Source organism: Rattus norvegicus, chromosome 5 (genome assembly GCF_036323735.1).
Source record: "Rattus norvegicus strain BN/NHsdMcwi chromosome 5, GRCr8, whole genome shotgun sequence".
Classification (NCBI taxonomy): Eukaryota; Metazoa; Chordata; class Mammalia; order Rodentia; family Muridae; genus Rattus; species Rattus norvegicus.
This window is the reverse complement of record NC_086023.1, coordinates 165,685,927-165,701,006: the sequence shown is the minus strand read 5'-3', so window position 1 is coordinate 165,701,006 and position 15,080 is coordinate 165,685,927. Positions and strand designations below refer to the sequence as shown.

At 51.9% G+C, this 15,080-nt stretch overlaps 1 protein-coding gene across 1 annotated transcript in view; it reads left to right on the top strand.

Annotated features, from left to right (window-relative positions):
* The window catches only part of Spsb1 (splA/ryanodine receptor domain and SOCS box containing 1), a 60,228-nt gene that overhangs the window by 476 nt on the left and 44,672 nt on the right, over positions 1 to 15,080 (top strand). The gene's annotated exons all lie outside the window — the stretch shown is intronic.

Genomic DNA, 15,080 nt, shown 5'->3' with positions numbered 1-15,080 from the left:
CGGGGGCCTCAGTGGAGCGGGTACTGTAGCGCACTAGGATGAGCCTAGGCTGCAGACCGAGAAAGAGGCCTGGGGTGCGCCATAGTCCCGGGGCGCCTTAGGGTTCTGGTTGCTGAGGCGGACTCCCATCGCCAAAGTCGAGGGGATCCTTTCTGCACCGTGCATCGCGACCCTGCTGAGTTAAGTTAGTTTCGCTTTTCCCGCCAGTACGAGCTCTGATTTGCAGTGGTCACAACTGTCCTAGTCCCCCTTCCCGATCTCCCCTTTCCGATCCGGCCCGGTAGCGCCTCTCTCTGGGAGACCGCCTGGTGACACTGTGCGAGGCGCCAGCCACCCCGGAGCCGCCGATGCTTCTCCCGGGCAACCGAGGTTATGTCAGGAAATCGATGGAAACAGAGAAACAAGAGCAGCCTGAATCGGCTGGTGGAGCAGCGGGTTGGGTTGTCCCGCGCCTGAGGAGTGTGCAAGGACTCGTTAATTTCCAAGTTTAAGGATGTGCCATAGCAAAGACTGAATGTTCACAAATGGTGCCTCTAAAGATGCTCGCCAGCCAGGAAATTGTGGTGTGCTTTTGCGAATGAGAATGTGTCCTCGAGTGTTTCTGGGAGTGACGGTGTATCGTGAATGCGTGTGTTTCCTAAGTGTTCTTGCCTGTCTGTGAACATATTTCTGTGGCACAAGCATGTGTTGGTACACATCTCTGTGTGTGTTTCTGTGTGTGTGTGTGTGTGTGTGTGTCCACTGCCATCCAGGATAACCCAGCAGTGGGGTGGCCATTGGCTCTGGAAGGTTGTGGAGTATGACTCCCCTTGCTTGGTTGGTTCTGGTAAGTGGAGTTGCTGGAGTGTTGGCCGGCACCTTTTCAGAGAAGCTTCTGCCAGCTGAGCAAGGCTCAGGCTCCTCTCTCTTCCCCTCTCTTTTTCTCTGAAAGCAAACTGTGCAGTGTGGTGGTGAGCTGGCAGAGGCTGCTTCCTGAGTGAGTAATATTTAATTAAACCCTCTAGTTAGTAACATCAGAAACTGCTCATGAGCTGAGTTTTAACAGGTGTTTATCCCCCATGATGAAGATTTGGTGTCCTTGAAGAAGGCTCAGGATCGGGCAGACACACACACACACACACACACACACACACACACACACACACACACACACACACACAGTGAGGTAGGATGACCTCGAGGGAGTTGACTTTCTTCTTAATTGTTAGCCTCTAGGAGAGAGTGGGATTGCTTTTCCTTTTTGCCCCACGCCTTCCTAACTTGCATCTCTGAGAGGCAGAAAGCACTACACTAACATTAGTGGTACAGACAGAAGGGATCGTGCAGTCAGAGAAGCACTACATCATTTAGAGACTATCTAGCTAGACCAACCCTTTCCCAGTGGAGGCCCAGAGAGGTTGGGAGATTTAGCTGAAGTGCATAGCCAGGGTTATGCACCAAGACTAAATCCCGGCTGTTGGTCACTGTCCCTAGCCCTGAGGTCATAGGCAAAGTGACCAGGCTGGATTAGATCATCTGAAACATTTCTCCTTCTCCTCTTATTGCAGGGAGCACATCTTCCAGTAGATCTCAGACGTTCTCTAGATGGGAGATATGGAGTTTCTGAATCCGGAAACTTTACAAGTCCTTTTCTTGCTTGGCCTGTATCCCACTCAAATCAGCCAGACCAAAACCTGGGGAGAAGCCATAACTGTCAGAGTCTTAGGAAGGCCTGGTCTTGCCTGGGGCCCTGGATGAGGTCACTTAGGGGTAAATTAGGCTTTGCCAGTGTGAGGCTGTGCCAGCAAGGGTGGACACACCCTTCAATGGGTTCCTCATGGCTGCTGCATAAAACAGGCCCCCGTGGAATCAGCATAGACGTTCAATTTCTCCTTGCTCCCAGGGGCACTGCTGCTGTTGATGGGGATGCAGACGCTTCCTTCCTGAGCCTGCTACCCTCTCCGGGGTGGATGAAGCTGGAGGCAGACGCATCTGTCTCCGCTTTATCTAGGTCTTTGCGCGTCTCACCATGCTGTGAGTTTAATCTAGGGAGTTCGCACCAGTCCCTTTCAGAAATAGCGTGTGGCCAATATCCGTGAGTTGATTCGTCTTTTTTGTCACGGTGCACAGCGCATGGCAGGTGTGCCTCCGTGGGTCAGGGCCCACTTTGTGGTCCCTGCCTTCACCGAAAGCCAAATCAGTGAGAGCTAGAGCAAAAGGCTGCCCGTCACCCGGGGCTCTCAGTGCCGTGCCCACCCTTCTGCAGATGGCATCCTCGCCATCAGGCTCTGCTGTGAGTCCTCATCACACCCCTGCTGGGCAACAGCTAGGACTGGTGCCAGGCTCCTTGACACATCGGGTGTCTACACTTCCCAGGCGCTTAGACTGGGCGCTCTAGAGCTCCCATCCCCCTTTGCCCCAGCAGGTTACTTAACCAAGGTCTGTTTGCCATTGAAGGGTGGAGTCAAAACTCCAACCCAGTCACCATCACCATCACAGTGTGCCTCTCTTCTGCCTTGCCTGTCCCTTCTGTGTTGTTTGTTAAAATATTTATTATTGCGTGTGTATGATGTGTGTGTGCGTGCCTGTGTGTGTGCATTTGTGTGTGTTGTGTGTGTGTGTGCGCATGCGTGTGTGCATGTGTACCAGTTTGTGGCACTTTGTCTGCTGAACCATCTTGATAGCCCCTGTTAGCTTTATAAACGAATTTTCTGTTGCTGCAAAAAAAAAAAAATTCAATCATCTGCTTGTGGAAAGGATCGTATGATGAATGAGTCTTCATATTCCTTCACAAATTTTGAGGGTGAACATGTGCACATACATGAGAACGTACCTGCACATACACAAGTTGCAATGTTCAGAAGCAGAAATAGGTTGTTAAATTACCTACCGTACCTTGTAAGATGTATTTAAGGGGAGAATCGGGTTAAAATCAGACCCCGTGATTCCCTCCATATGAGGGTGAGATATGTGTGCCATCTTGTGTGTCTTCACTTCCTGACTTTGAAGCTGAGGATGATGCTATGGTGAATGAAGACCTTGACTATGCCGCCAGCAGCCCGTCAGGGGCTCCAGCCTTGGGCCCGCTCTTCAGAGCTCCTGGGTAGCGCCTGGTTTATTTAGCATTGTAAAAGTTCTGTCGGTTGCCTAATATTAAAAACAATGAGTCTGAGGGTCATGAGGCAAACCACATCGGTTTAGGGCCTCTTGGCCTCCCTGAAGAGTTGGGCAAGAGAAGCCACCAAGGCACAGCCCCGCTCTGCCTGCTGTGGAGGCCCAGACCTTGTGCAATGCTTGTGCAGGGGGTGACGGCAGGCCTGGGTGTTAAGAATGAGAGAGGATTTGTCAACACATTCTGGATTAGACCTCAACACAAACTTTAACTATTCAACCTGCTGTGCTGGCTGTGGCTGGAAGGGTCTGAAAGCCCCTGCTTTGCCCCAACTTCTGCGTGCTCTGAACTGAAGGGAGGGGTGTTGGGATGTAGCCTCCACACTCAGGGAAGGACAGCTGAGGGGGACTTTGGCATCTCAGGGTTGGAGGGCCCCGCCTGTGACAAGGTCTCTACTCTGCCTCTCACAGTGACCCCTGCTTGCCAGGTTAGCTATGTGACTATGACGCTGCCAGTTGTTTTGGGGGGCCACCTTGACTGTTTTTTTTTTTTCTTTTTTTCGGAGCTGGGGACCGAACCCAGGGCCTTGCGCTTGCTAGGCAAGCGCTCTACCCCTGAGCTAAATCCCCAACCCCGCCACCCTGACTGTTAACGTTATACCCGTGTAAGTTGCCTTTCTTATTGCTATAACAAAATATCTGATTTTGTTATATATATTTTGAAAATACAACAAAGAACGACTTAAAGAAAAGGCTGTTCTATCATCTTGGGGAAGATGTGAGAATAGAGGCTGAAGGTGCCTGGTGTCATGGTGTCCAAAGTCAGAAAACAGCAACATTAAAGTGCTTGTACTCAGTCCTCCTTATCCTGTTCAGTCAGCCCATCCTGGACAGTGCCACTTGGAATCAAAGCGGGTCTTCCCCTCCTCTTGGAACAGCCTCACAGACAGACGCACTAAGAGTGTCTCTGAGGTGATTGCAAATCCCATCAAGTTGACAAGGAAGATTAAACGTCACAGCGCCCCTGTTTGGTGAGCATCTGCTTCCCCCACTTGTCATCCCACCCTTAAGGTACAAGGGCTCTCTCCCATTGGGTCACCTTCCTTTGTGTCGTCTTACCCGTGCACAGGGAGCTGCCTTCCAAAGGAATGTACGTGTCTCCTAGTTCCCTGGGAGGAATCCACAAGCCCATGGGGTAGATTCTGTGGGTATGGGGTCATGGTGGCAGGGGACATGGGTCTGCTGACAGTCGAGGTTGAGATTGTTAGTGTTGCAGTGTCAGGAGTTACGGGGGACACTAACAGGTTGGTTGGCCCGCTGAAACATGAAAAGCTGGCACACTGTGTCCACTGGAGTTGCCAAGCCTCTGGGGTCAGTGGAGGAAGGGTCAGCAGCAGCTGGAAAGATTGGGCTTCCAGAGGGGCGGATCACTCCCACTTCAGACCTCACCGCCCATCCTGGGAGGGCCCAGAGGGCGAACTTCCTTCCCACCAGTACTCTGGGAAATAGATTTGGGAGACCCACTCTGAAGTGCGGCTTGCGCTTCTCTGACCTTCTGTGGAAACCCATCCCTGAGAACCCTCGAGTGGGTAGGAGTAATCGGATGGACGTGGGGGAGAAGGAGGCTGAGAGGTGGCTCTCAACCTCCAAGGGCACGGTGGGTGTAATTAGTAATTACCATAATGGGCGGTCGAGCGAAGCAGTAATCACAGCCGTCTGGCTCGTGCAGACCTCTGGGGCCGGCGAGTTAATCACCATGTTCCTAGGAGCCTAGGAGCGAAGCAGATGAGAAGAAGCCTGCTGCGTTCTTGACTGTCCAAGCAAAAGGCCTCCGGGGTGAGCAAACCCAAGTGTAACTCAGATCATAGAAACAGAGGCGTGGGCTCTCAACTCGTCCCACCTGAGCCCAGCGACAAGGAGGCTGGGCCTACCCGAGTTCACCCGAGTCACTCAGGAAGAAAGTGGACACTGTTAATCTTTCGGCTAGGCCTCCCCGAAGGGCCTTAAGGTCTTTGACCGGGATGGCTGTACACTAGGGGACAGGAAGTAATCAGAGAACCCGGGGGGCCTAGTGGATTGTTGTCCATGAGTTGACTCGATTCCAGGACACTGGAATGCTGTTGTGGTCCTCTCTTCCCAGAGGGGCTGGTGGGGGTCACGTGATCAGTGGAGTTTTAGCTTAGACCCAACTTAGAGGATGCAGTGGGTCCCTGAACATATCTGTGGTTATTTTTTTTTTCTTAATATAACGGGGACAGAAAGTATAGCAGCCAGCGTAATCATCACATTGACTCTGACCCGTGAGCAAGACCAGGGTCGAATGGAAATCATTAGAAATGTGTTCAGCCGGAGAGAGACGATAAATCGATGAGAGCAGTGATGTATCTCTCAGAGGGTTTTCAGAGATGAGCACCCTATCAAGGGTTTGAGAGGCGCCAAGGGTGGCGGTCTCCCCACCCACACCCCCATTCAACTCGACAAGCACAGGTAGGCTATGCCAAAGGCCTCTGGGTCTTAGAGAATGACATTGCTTATCCTTAAATGGAGCAAGTGGTGACTCCAGCTGCAGCTGCTGCACCAGATGTGACTTTCTTACTTGAGCAAATGCACACATCTGGTATACAGCTACTGAGATCATGGATCTGGAAAATGCCCTTTTCTCCAGACCTGTCTGTCCACAAGACCTTCCACCAGCAGCGGATTTTCACCCGGCAAGGCCAGTAACACACGTGTACGGTCCCACCTCAGGGGTAATTCACTCTCCTAGGCCATGGCACAGTTTCATCCCCAGGGTCTCGCTTGCCGTGACCTTCTACGATATGTCACAAGTGCCAATGATGTTTAAGACTTTAGGCTGCTTGGATTGAATGAGCGAGCGGTTGAAAGGCACTTACTAGGGAAGACCTTCATGGCAGAAGCTGGGCAGAAGACCCCCATTGAAATCTAGGACCCTTTGCATCAATGACATTTTTATGAGATGTGTGGTGTGGGGCAGGCTGGAACACACTTCTCCGGCAAAGGATTAAGTGGTTGTGCCTTGCCCTGCTTACAGCCAAGAAGGCAAGCGTATGCTAGCAGCCCTTTTTGGAGTCTGAAGATAATACATTCCAGACTTGGGTGTGTTACCCGGCCTCATCTCCTGAGGGACTCGGAATGCTGCTGGTTTTGAGTGGGACCTGGACAGGAAGAAGGTTCTGCAACAGAACCAGACCCCTGCAGACCGCTTTTTATGTTTGGGCTGCATGATCCAGGGACTCAGTGATCCTCGAGGTGCTGTGGTAGATAAGGATGCTGCTATTCAGAGCCTTTGGCAGCCCCCAAAGTGAATCACAGCACAAGTGCTTGGGATTTTGGAGCAAGGCCCAGCTGCTCTCCCCAAATAACTACTCTCCTTTTGAGAGATAGCCCTTGGCACACTGCTGGGCCTCAGTGCGAAATGAACCCCCGCCCACGGGCCGCCCCTTTATCCTTTGATTTGAGCCACCACCCGTATGAACTGGGTGTCACCAGATGCCACCCCAAGCCATAAACATGGACATGTACCTAGGAACAATCCATGATCCCTGAGCAGTGCCCGAACCCTCCAGTGCGTTGTCTTTGTAGACAAAGAGCAATGGGCTGGATGCCTGATTTGAAGATATTGGACAGGCTGTGTTCCCAGCCATCCTTCCCACTGCCCAATGATGTCCTGGAGTAGCCACGGTGCCAGGGAAGGATACTGCGTGTGAGAAGCAGAGAGAGTGACACTTGTCTATGTGTATAATGAGCAGGCACTCACTGTTTGCTTCTGTCTGTATGGAAAATAGGCATGTTAGCTTACGAACCTGGGCCTGACGGCTCCTGAGGAGTGGCATGCAAGGTTATCTTCTGGCCTCTACGTGCATAGACATGCACATATGCACATGGACATGCACACACACACATACACACGCACGCACGCACGCACACAGAGTCTGGTAAGGAGTCTAGCTGGACAGTCAGGGGAGGCAACTCTCTAGTGCTGACCTGCCAGTTGGGAGAGGAGCTGATAGTACTCTTGATGTACAGTGGGCAGACACTGGGAGCTCACTGGACATGCAGCGTTAAAGCAGGGTTGAAGAAGTGGTTAGGAGGTCACAGCTAGGAACTGGAGCCTGTTTGGAAAGGAAGTTTCTCTGTCAGCAGAAGATTGTGTGGCATGAGGTGAGACATCGTAGGTTTGGAGCCATGTTGGGCATCTTCTTCCAAATGGAGAAGACCTTTGGTGGCCTCTCAGGCCTCAGGCTTCCACCTGGTACACACTGTCTGGAGAGAGGCTACCTTTGAACACCAGCAGACACCTCCTAGCTGATGTGTGCTCCGACCTCTAAGGTGAGTTTCGTAGTGTCTGCGAACCATCTGGAAAGCCTTTCAAGAGAAAAATATGAAGTCTACAAACCTTTTAAAAAATATTTATTTATTTATGTATGCGAGCACAGTGTCTCTTGTATTCAGACACACCAGAAGAGGGCATCAGATCCCATTATAGATGGTTGTGAGCCACCATGTGGTTGCTGGGATTTGAACTCAGGACCTCTGGAAGAGCAGTCAGTGCTCTTAACCACTGAGCCATCTCTCCAGCCCAGACCCTTCAGAAACCAAGGTATCTACAAAGCCGACTCAAAGCTGAAGCCACAGAACAGATGTTTGTCAAGGAGAAGCCAGCTGGGAAAGCATGGGCCAGGCCACTGGTGGGCATTAGATCCCTGTGAATCTACGATCCTAACGTTACTTCTCTTCAGTGCTAGGGTTTGAACTCAGAGCCCTGTGTGTGCTGAAGAAGTGTTTCTCCCACCGAACCACATTTTCAGCCCTTGGAGTTTTGAGACGGTCTTGCTGGGCTAGCTTAGCTTGGCCTTGAACTTGTGATCATGCCTCCGTTTCCCTGATGCTAGAATTATGGCTATGAGCCAACACGCTCAGTTTCTGTGAAGATAGCAATAGCGACCAGGTCTTGGTGCAAGCTAGACCAATACTCTATCAGCAGGGCTACATCTCAGACTGCATGGGGAAGGAGGCTTCATGGTGTGCCTTTAAGGTAATTGTAACCACGGGGTTCCTTTGATGCCCACTTCAACTGGATTGCAGGTGAAGCTGCTTGTGCTGCTGGTGGGGGAAAGGTTTAGGGGCTGGAGAGGTGTCCCGTTGCTCTAGTTTCTTGGCCATTAAGTCTCCCCCCCCCCCAATACACACACACATTACCCCTGTCCTGGAACAAGAGGAATAACACCAGTCATGGCCCAGCCTCTGTTCCCAGGTCTCCGGACTGTGGTCAACATAATATCTGCTTCCCCGCTTCCCTCACCCTCCTTCCTGCCTTCCACTGTCCCCAGCCTGATCCTGGTGGCCCTTGTTACTAGAACTGCTCAGCATAGCTCATCAATGACCTGTCCCCATCAGCCACACACTTGCCCTTCCTCCCCTGCTGAGGAGCTCCTGGGGCTCCTTGGGTCTCTCCTGCTGCTACCAGACCCTGTTTGCTTCCCTTCCACTACCACCATCGCTAGGACACATACATGAGAGAAACAACGCAGAAGGGGACAGCCAGACGTTTGGCTGGTGGTTTCAGATTTTGTAGGCCGTGTTCACTCAGCTCTGCTGCTTCTGGGCCTGTGTGACACCGCACAGCTCGTGTGCAGGTGAGGAACGAGAAGCAAAGCAGCACGCCTCGCAGCAGTTGCGAAGTGGAGAGACGGATTCTTGGAGAGCTAGCGCGACTTTCTCTCCATTCCTTCCTGACAGCGTCTTGCATTCTTTCCACACTTTGCCCGGCAGTCAGGGGAAGGTGTGTGAAATATCATCTTCTCCAAGGATGGTTCTGCGAGTAGTCGGAACCCTTGTCAAATGCCGTCTCCGCTCCATGCCTGACATCCTCAAACGGCCCCGTGAGGTAGATGCTGCGGCCTTGTTTATGGCTGAGAATAATGAACTTCAAAGATGTTTCCTGAGCTGTAGATGGCTTCCAGGTCCCCGTGGACCCCGGGAACACGTGAATTCTAGACACGTGTAGCCACCAAGAGGGTTCCTACAAGGTTGAGATTTTTCACGGTCAGTGCTAGGAAGACTGGCTTTCACAGGGCAGCCTGAAGGGAGGCTGCTACATTGCTGTATAGCAGGGGGTGGCAACCTATATCAGGCTTAGTGGTAGTTTGTAGGTCCAGGGTATCCTACCCCCTCCTCCACAATTTCACCTCCAGCGCTATTCCTGAGATATTGATCAGATGGAATTTCCCCTTCGATTTCCTGTCTTACCGTAACCGTTATTTCCATAACACCGTAAGTGGGGATCCTGGACATTTTCTCTCAGAAGAACCAAATTTAACCCCTTTGTCTGTCCAACTGCCTATGCTCCCTCCCCATCAGGTTATTGACCTGGCGGTGTCACTGTCCACTGACTGAGGCCCAGGAATCTGGCTCCGTGGTGCTGCTTGGTTGCCTCAAGTCTTCCCTCTTGTGGTAAGACAGTTCTGTGCCTGCTGTGGGGAGGGCACAGGAGAAGCGAGCCATCAGATGGGGATCACAGGAAGCTGGCGGACTTCAAATTAAGCACAGGAGTCAGAGAATAGTAGGCTTTGTGAGGGATGAGGCATTTGGTCTGAGAAACCTTCAGAGAGTTTCTGGGTGAGACCTGTAGACAATGCACACAGAAATGGAGCTCCGTAGCTTGAAGAGGAGGGAGAGGGAAACCTTTGCAAGTTCTGGGGGGGGGGGCGGGGCAAGCTCTTCTCAGTTTGGTGATTTTAGGGCCCACGAGAATGGTGGCTGGATGTGTCTGTGGAGCACAGATGAGGGGAAGGGAGGGCTTCCTAAGGATGCACAGCAGTGTCCAATTAATGATCACCTATAAATTATATGTATGTGTCAGGGTTCCTTCTTCAGAGCGATGGGTGTTGGGCCCAGATTTCTCTGTCCTTTGTGTACTGTTATGCTGGCTCTGAGTCGATTCCTATGGTGTCCCCGCCACCCCATTTACCCTCCCAAGCCCCTCAAGCCAGCCTTCCCACCACCCAGCTTTCAGGACTGTCTGTAAAGCCCAAGATAAAAGGCTTTCTGCTCCCCTCTTTTTAAAAAAATTCCCTCATCATTCAGCCGCTGTCCCCTGAATGCCTGCTCTGTCTGGACTGTCCCGGTGCCTGCACTGAGGGAGATGCCCAGACAGGGCTAACCCGGAGGTCTGAGTCTGAGCTGCACCCTCGTGACTGGGTCTCTTTCTTCCCCGCTATGGGTCTTGCCACAGCGGAGGTTTGCACGGCTGTCAGATGTTTACTGTGGAAACTTGCAGACAGGGATACCTCCAGGCCCCGCCCTGACCACCCAGGTCACTGCTCATTCCCTGGTCTCCTCAGTAGGTACAGTCATCCTCCTTTGAAAACCCCATCGGGCTCAGGAATAGCAGTGGAGTTCTAGGAAAGATCAGTAGGGCTCTTGCGCATTGGGGGTTTATACTGAATGTCCCCGAATCTGTGTCTCTGGACACTGCCTACAGTTTGTGCAGAATCTCAGGGCTGTTTGAGCCAGAGGGGCTCTACTTAGATTTGGATTTAGGAGAGGGGTAGTATAGGGTTCTCTCTAAGATGTAGTTTTTATTTTTTATTTTTGAGAGGGGTAGTTTGCACTGCTCAGCATAGATTTGGAGACCACGCTCCTAGAAGCCGACTTTCAGAAGCCACCTCCCTCCCCTCTCTGCCACTGTCTTTCAAAAAATGCTTTCAGGAGTGACACCAGGGCCAGGCAGGCAGGGCACAGGCTGTTTCTACAAGTTGCTGGGTGACAGGTGTGACATATGGCTTCACCCAGCACGTTTGAGGGAGTGTGGGGTGTTCTTCCTGAGAAGGTGGATTTAGAGAAAACTGAGGGAAGTGAATTATCTCTGTGGTACTGGCTTGTCTGTCTGTCCTTCTACCCCAGCTGAAGCAGCTGCGTTCAGGCCCCATAGAAACAAGGGCTGAGCTGGCTCTCTCTCTCTGTCTCTGTCTCTGTCTCTGTCTCTGTCTCTCTCTCTCTCTCTCCCTCTCTCTCTCTCTCTCTGTCTTGCTCTCGCGCTCTCTCTCTCTCTCTCTCTTTCTCTAGCCTGTCACTCACTGAATTGAGACTCAGTCCAGTAAAAGTGGCACAGCTTTGGAAAGCCCCCCAAGGAAAGCTGTCCCCAGGATGCGACCAAGGGTAGCGTAAGAAGCTTGTCCAAGCTAGGCTCATTGTGTGAGCAGGGTGGCCATGCTGCATATCGGATGCTCCTTTTCTTCCTTCCTGTAGGAAGGACACCAGTTCTTGGAGGTCTGTGGAGCACCTGTAGGTGTTGATTTCCTTCTAAATCTAAGTGCTTTCCACTATACACAAGGTGGGGACTCCTAGGCCCATTCACGGATAGGTAAACTGACACTTAAAAACTATACATGGAGGTACACTGCTTCTAATCCCAGTACTTGAGGAGCTAAGGCAAGAGAATTGTAAGTTCCCGGCCAGGGGGACTACATAGTGACCCTGTTGAAAAAAAAAAAAAAAAGAACCAGAATTAAAAAATGGAGTCAAATACTTATGCTGACATAATGTTATAGATGCAAGAATACTGTGCTTGGTGTTTTTTTTTATTTTTACATTTTCCTGCATGTGTGTTGTGTATGCATTCTTTGCAAGAATGTGTATGTGCTTGCCTGCATGTATGTGCACAGGGTGTGTGTGTGTGTGTGTGTGTGTGTGTGTGTGTATGTGCTTGAGCGAATGTTGTGTGCACAGGGGGTGTGTACTTGTGTGCATGTGTGTGCACAGGGTTGTGTGTGCTTGTGTGCATGCGTGTGCACACAAGTGTATGTATGCATGTGGAGGCCCGAGGCTGATGTGGGGAGCCATCTGCTATCCAACATGGCTCTTTCCTGTGATTCCTAAGTCAGTTTCCAGATCAAGCCCAGACTGCACCAATAAGGCTAGTCTTACCAGCTTTTTCCAGAGTATCCTCTGTCATCATCCTTCGAAGCTGGAATTACAGGTGGGCTGCCATACCCATCTGGCGTTTTTGTGGTTTCTGGGGATCTGAACTATGGTCTTCCCACTTTAACTGCTGAGCCATCTTCTCCAGCCCCTCGGTCTGTATCCTGACCCTATGCCTACCTCTGAGCTGGAAAACTCAGGATGGGGTGGTGAGAGGCAGTTCCTACAGTGCCACACACTGGGCAGTGTAGGGGAGAGATTCTGATGGAGGGGGCGAAGGAAGGCCGCGTGACTGGGTCTGGAGAGGGAGGTAAGACGGCGGCCCTTCAACCCTCTAGTCTGGGAGTAGCGGAGCACATCCCACTCAGTCCCAGTCCCGAGCACATGTGTATGCTGGTGTGGATGACACCAGCATCTTCAGAGAGGTAGAAAAGACCCTGAGTCTTGCACTTTTCCCAGACAACCCTAGACATGTTTAGTGGTTCTGCTGGGCTCTCAGTAGGTCAGCCACACCCAGAATCTTCTACTTTCACACAGATACCCAGAGCAGCCGCCTGGCTGAGGAGCCGGAGGCTCCCCTCAGCTCTCCTAGGCCTCTCCTGCTGGGAGCTGCCACAGGCCTCTCCTGCACAGGGTTCTGATTCTCAGACCAATCTCCTAATGCCCCAGGGGCAGCACCCAGAGGGGATGCATACCTGGGTTCACGTGGAGGAGGTAGAGGGAGGTAGGGGGGAGAGAGCAGGGCCCTGACACTTCCCTCTGCTCTTTGTCTAAGAATTCACATTTAGACAACTGAGAGACTGATGGCCTCAAGCCTGGCCTTCCCTTGTGGTGCCGCGCTTCTCTCTGAGAAAAACCAGCCTTGGGCGTCAGACTTTAATTACCTTCCCAAGGGATGCTTCCTGTGGATATTTCTAGTGACAGTGGCTGAGGCTGAGCTCCTGAATAAAATTAGGATGTTTAACTGGGTCATAAGCTCCCATGCCCCCAGAGGCTGGGAAGGGAGGCAGAAGGGCATCGGAAAGCCGGTCGTGTAAAGAAGTTCATGTCCCTGCTAAGGACTAGCTCCTGGGACCGTGGAGCCCACTGGCATGGTAATGTTTTGTTTTGTTTTTTCCCCCAAGAGAAGCCTAGAATACACACACACACATACACACACACACACACACACACACACACACACACACACACACACACACACACACACACACACACTGATAACTAACTCAGGGAGTTTTGTTTGAGAAGTCCCAACACTACACCAGCTGAAAATGAATCTTTGAGTCAGGACACAGGACACAACTGGGAAGCCCACTTGGTTTGGGGCCAGGCAGCTGGGACAGGGAGTGTTTCCACCTGTGGTCCAGCCCCCAGGCCACCTGCCCAGGCTGCATTGTGATTAAAACTGAGGACCAACTCTGCAGATTCCACTGAAACCAGAGACACAAGGTGGCTCTGAGGAACAAGAGGGGACAACTCCCTGCTCCTCAAGAGATGGCGTTCGCATGATTGTCTTTTGGGTACACTGCATAGCTCTCACAGCTTTGGAGACACAACACACACTCCTGGTAGGTACTTAGTAGATAATTTATGTTGCAGATAAGCAAACTGTGACCTGTCCTCCCCCTCCAACTTTGGTGGATGGGGTTTTAATACAAATCTGATTGCTCTGTGTGTGTGTGTGTGTTGTTTTGTTTTTTTCCCAAGAGAAGCTGAGAACACACACACACACACACACACACACACACACACACACACACACACCAATGACCTTGCCCTGGCCTGAGCTGCATTCTAATTATATCCACTGAGGTCAAGGTCCCCCTAGCTCCTCTCCTGCTGGGGCACCTAGGGTCCACTGCTGTCCCACCTATGAGCACTGCAAAGGCTGCTGACTAATTCACCTCACAAAGGTTTTACGTGCTGGCGCTTCCAGGAACCTCGTGGGTGGATTTGTTTCACTAAAGGGGAAAATGAAACAAAACATTGGGGCATGGGGGTTCTTTCCCGAGAAGAGGACTCAGTAATTAAGGGTGCGCACGTGTGTGGCTCTGGGCATCCTGGTGCATTCTGCAGCCAGCAGGGCCTCTTGGCAGCCTGCTCCAGGGAGAAATCCCTTAGTCATTTACAAGCAGATTCAGGTGTAGGAGGTCAGGGAGGTGCAGGGCCTGTGGGGGACACAAGGGACCCTGCCCTGCCCAGGGAACCACATCAGCTGGGCACTCCTTCCAGCTCTGATCTGCCCCATACCTGACAGGAGAAGAGCTGGGTGAAGAGGAAGGTGGCAGGTGAGACAGCAGACCACACCCTCGGGGCTCATGGCACTCCAAGGGGACATGGCCTGGCAAGAAGATGCTCCCAGCTGGCCAACACCTCCTGCCTACTGCTGCTGGGTTGGGGACAGGGGACTGCCTGGGCTGCTTAGATTCTGCTGGAGAATGTATACAGCAGTTAGTTCCGGGAGAGGTGTGTGTGTGTGTGTGTGTGTGTGTGTGTGTGTGTGTGTGTGTGTGTGTGTGTACTCCTGTCTGCCTGTCTGTCCGTCTGTCCATCTGTCTGCACCATATATTTCTGCATGGCCTCCTCCAGGTCATCACTACACCTCGTCGTCCAGGCTTTACTGAAGTAAGCCTGCTTAGATCCTGACACTTGACAGGATCCTGGGAGGCTCGGCTATGTCCCAGACTTAGGCAGAGAACCTTGTGTAGGTGCTTTATGGTAAGGAAGCGCAGGTCACAGCAGAGACAGATCGGTTGGGTGATTTTTGGTACCCTGCAGCCCATGTGTGTCCCTTCTCTTAGACCAGGGACATAAGCAGGCTGTGCAGGGAGTGACCGCTCTGAATGCAGTGGACTCTCTAGGGTGGCAGGCTCCTGTCTGGATGGGTCTGCAGGGGAAGCCGGGCTTAGTCTGTGTGTGGAGGAGTTTTAAAGCTGCTTTGAGCTTGGATGGGAGTCCGGGAGGTGACTGCAATCTAGCGCTGGAACCTCGTGCCTCTGTGACCTGAGCGTCCTGGTCACTTCTCTGAGCCTCCAGTTTCCCCCTGG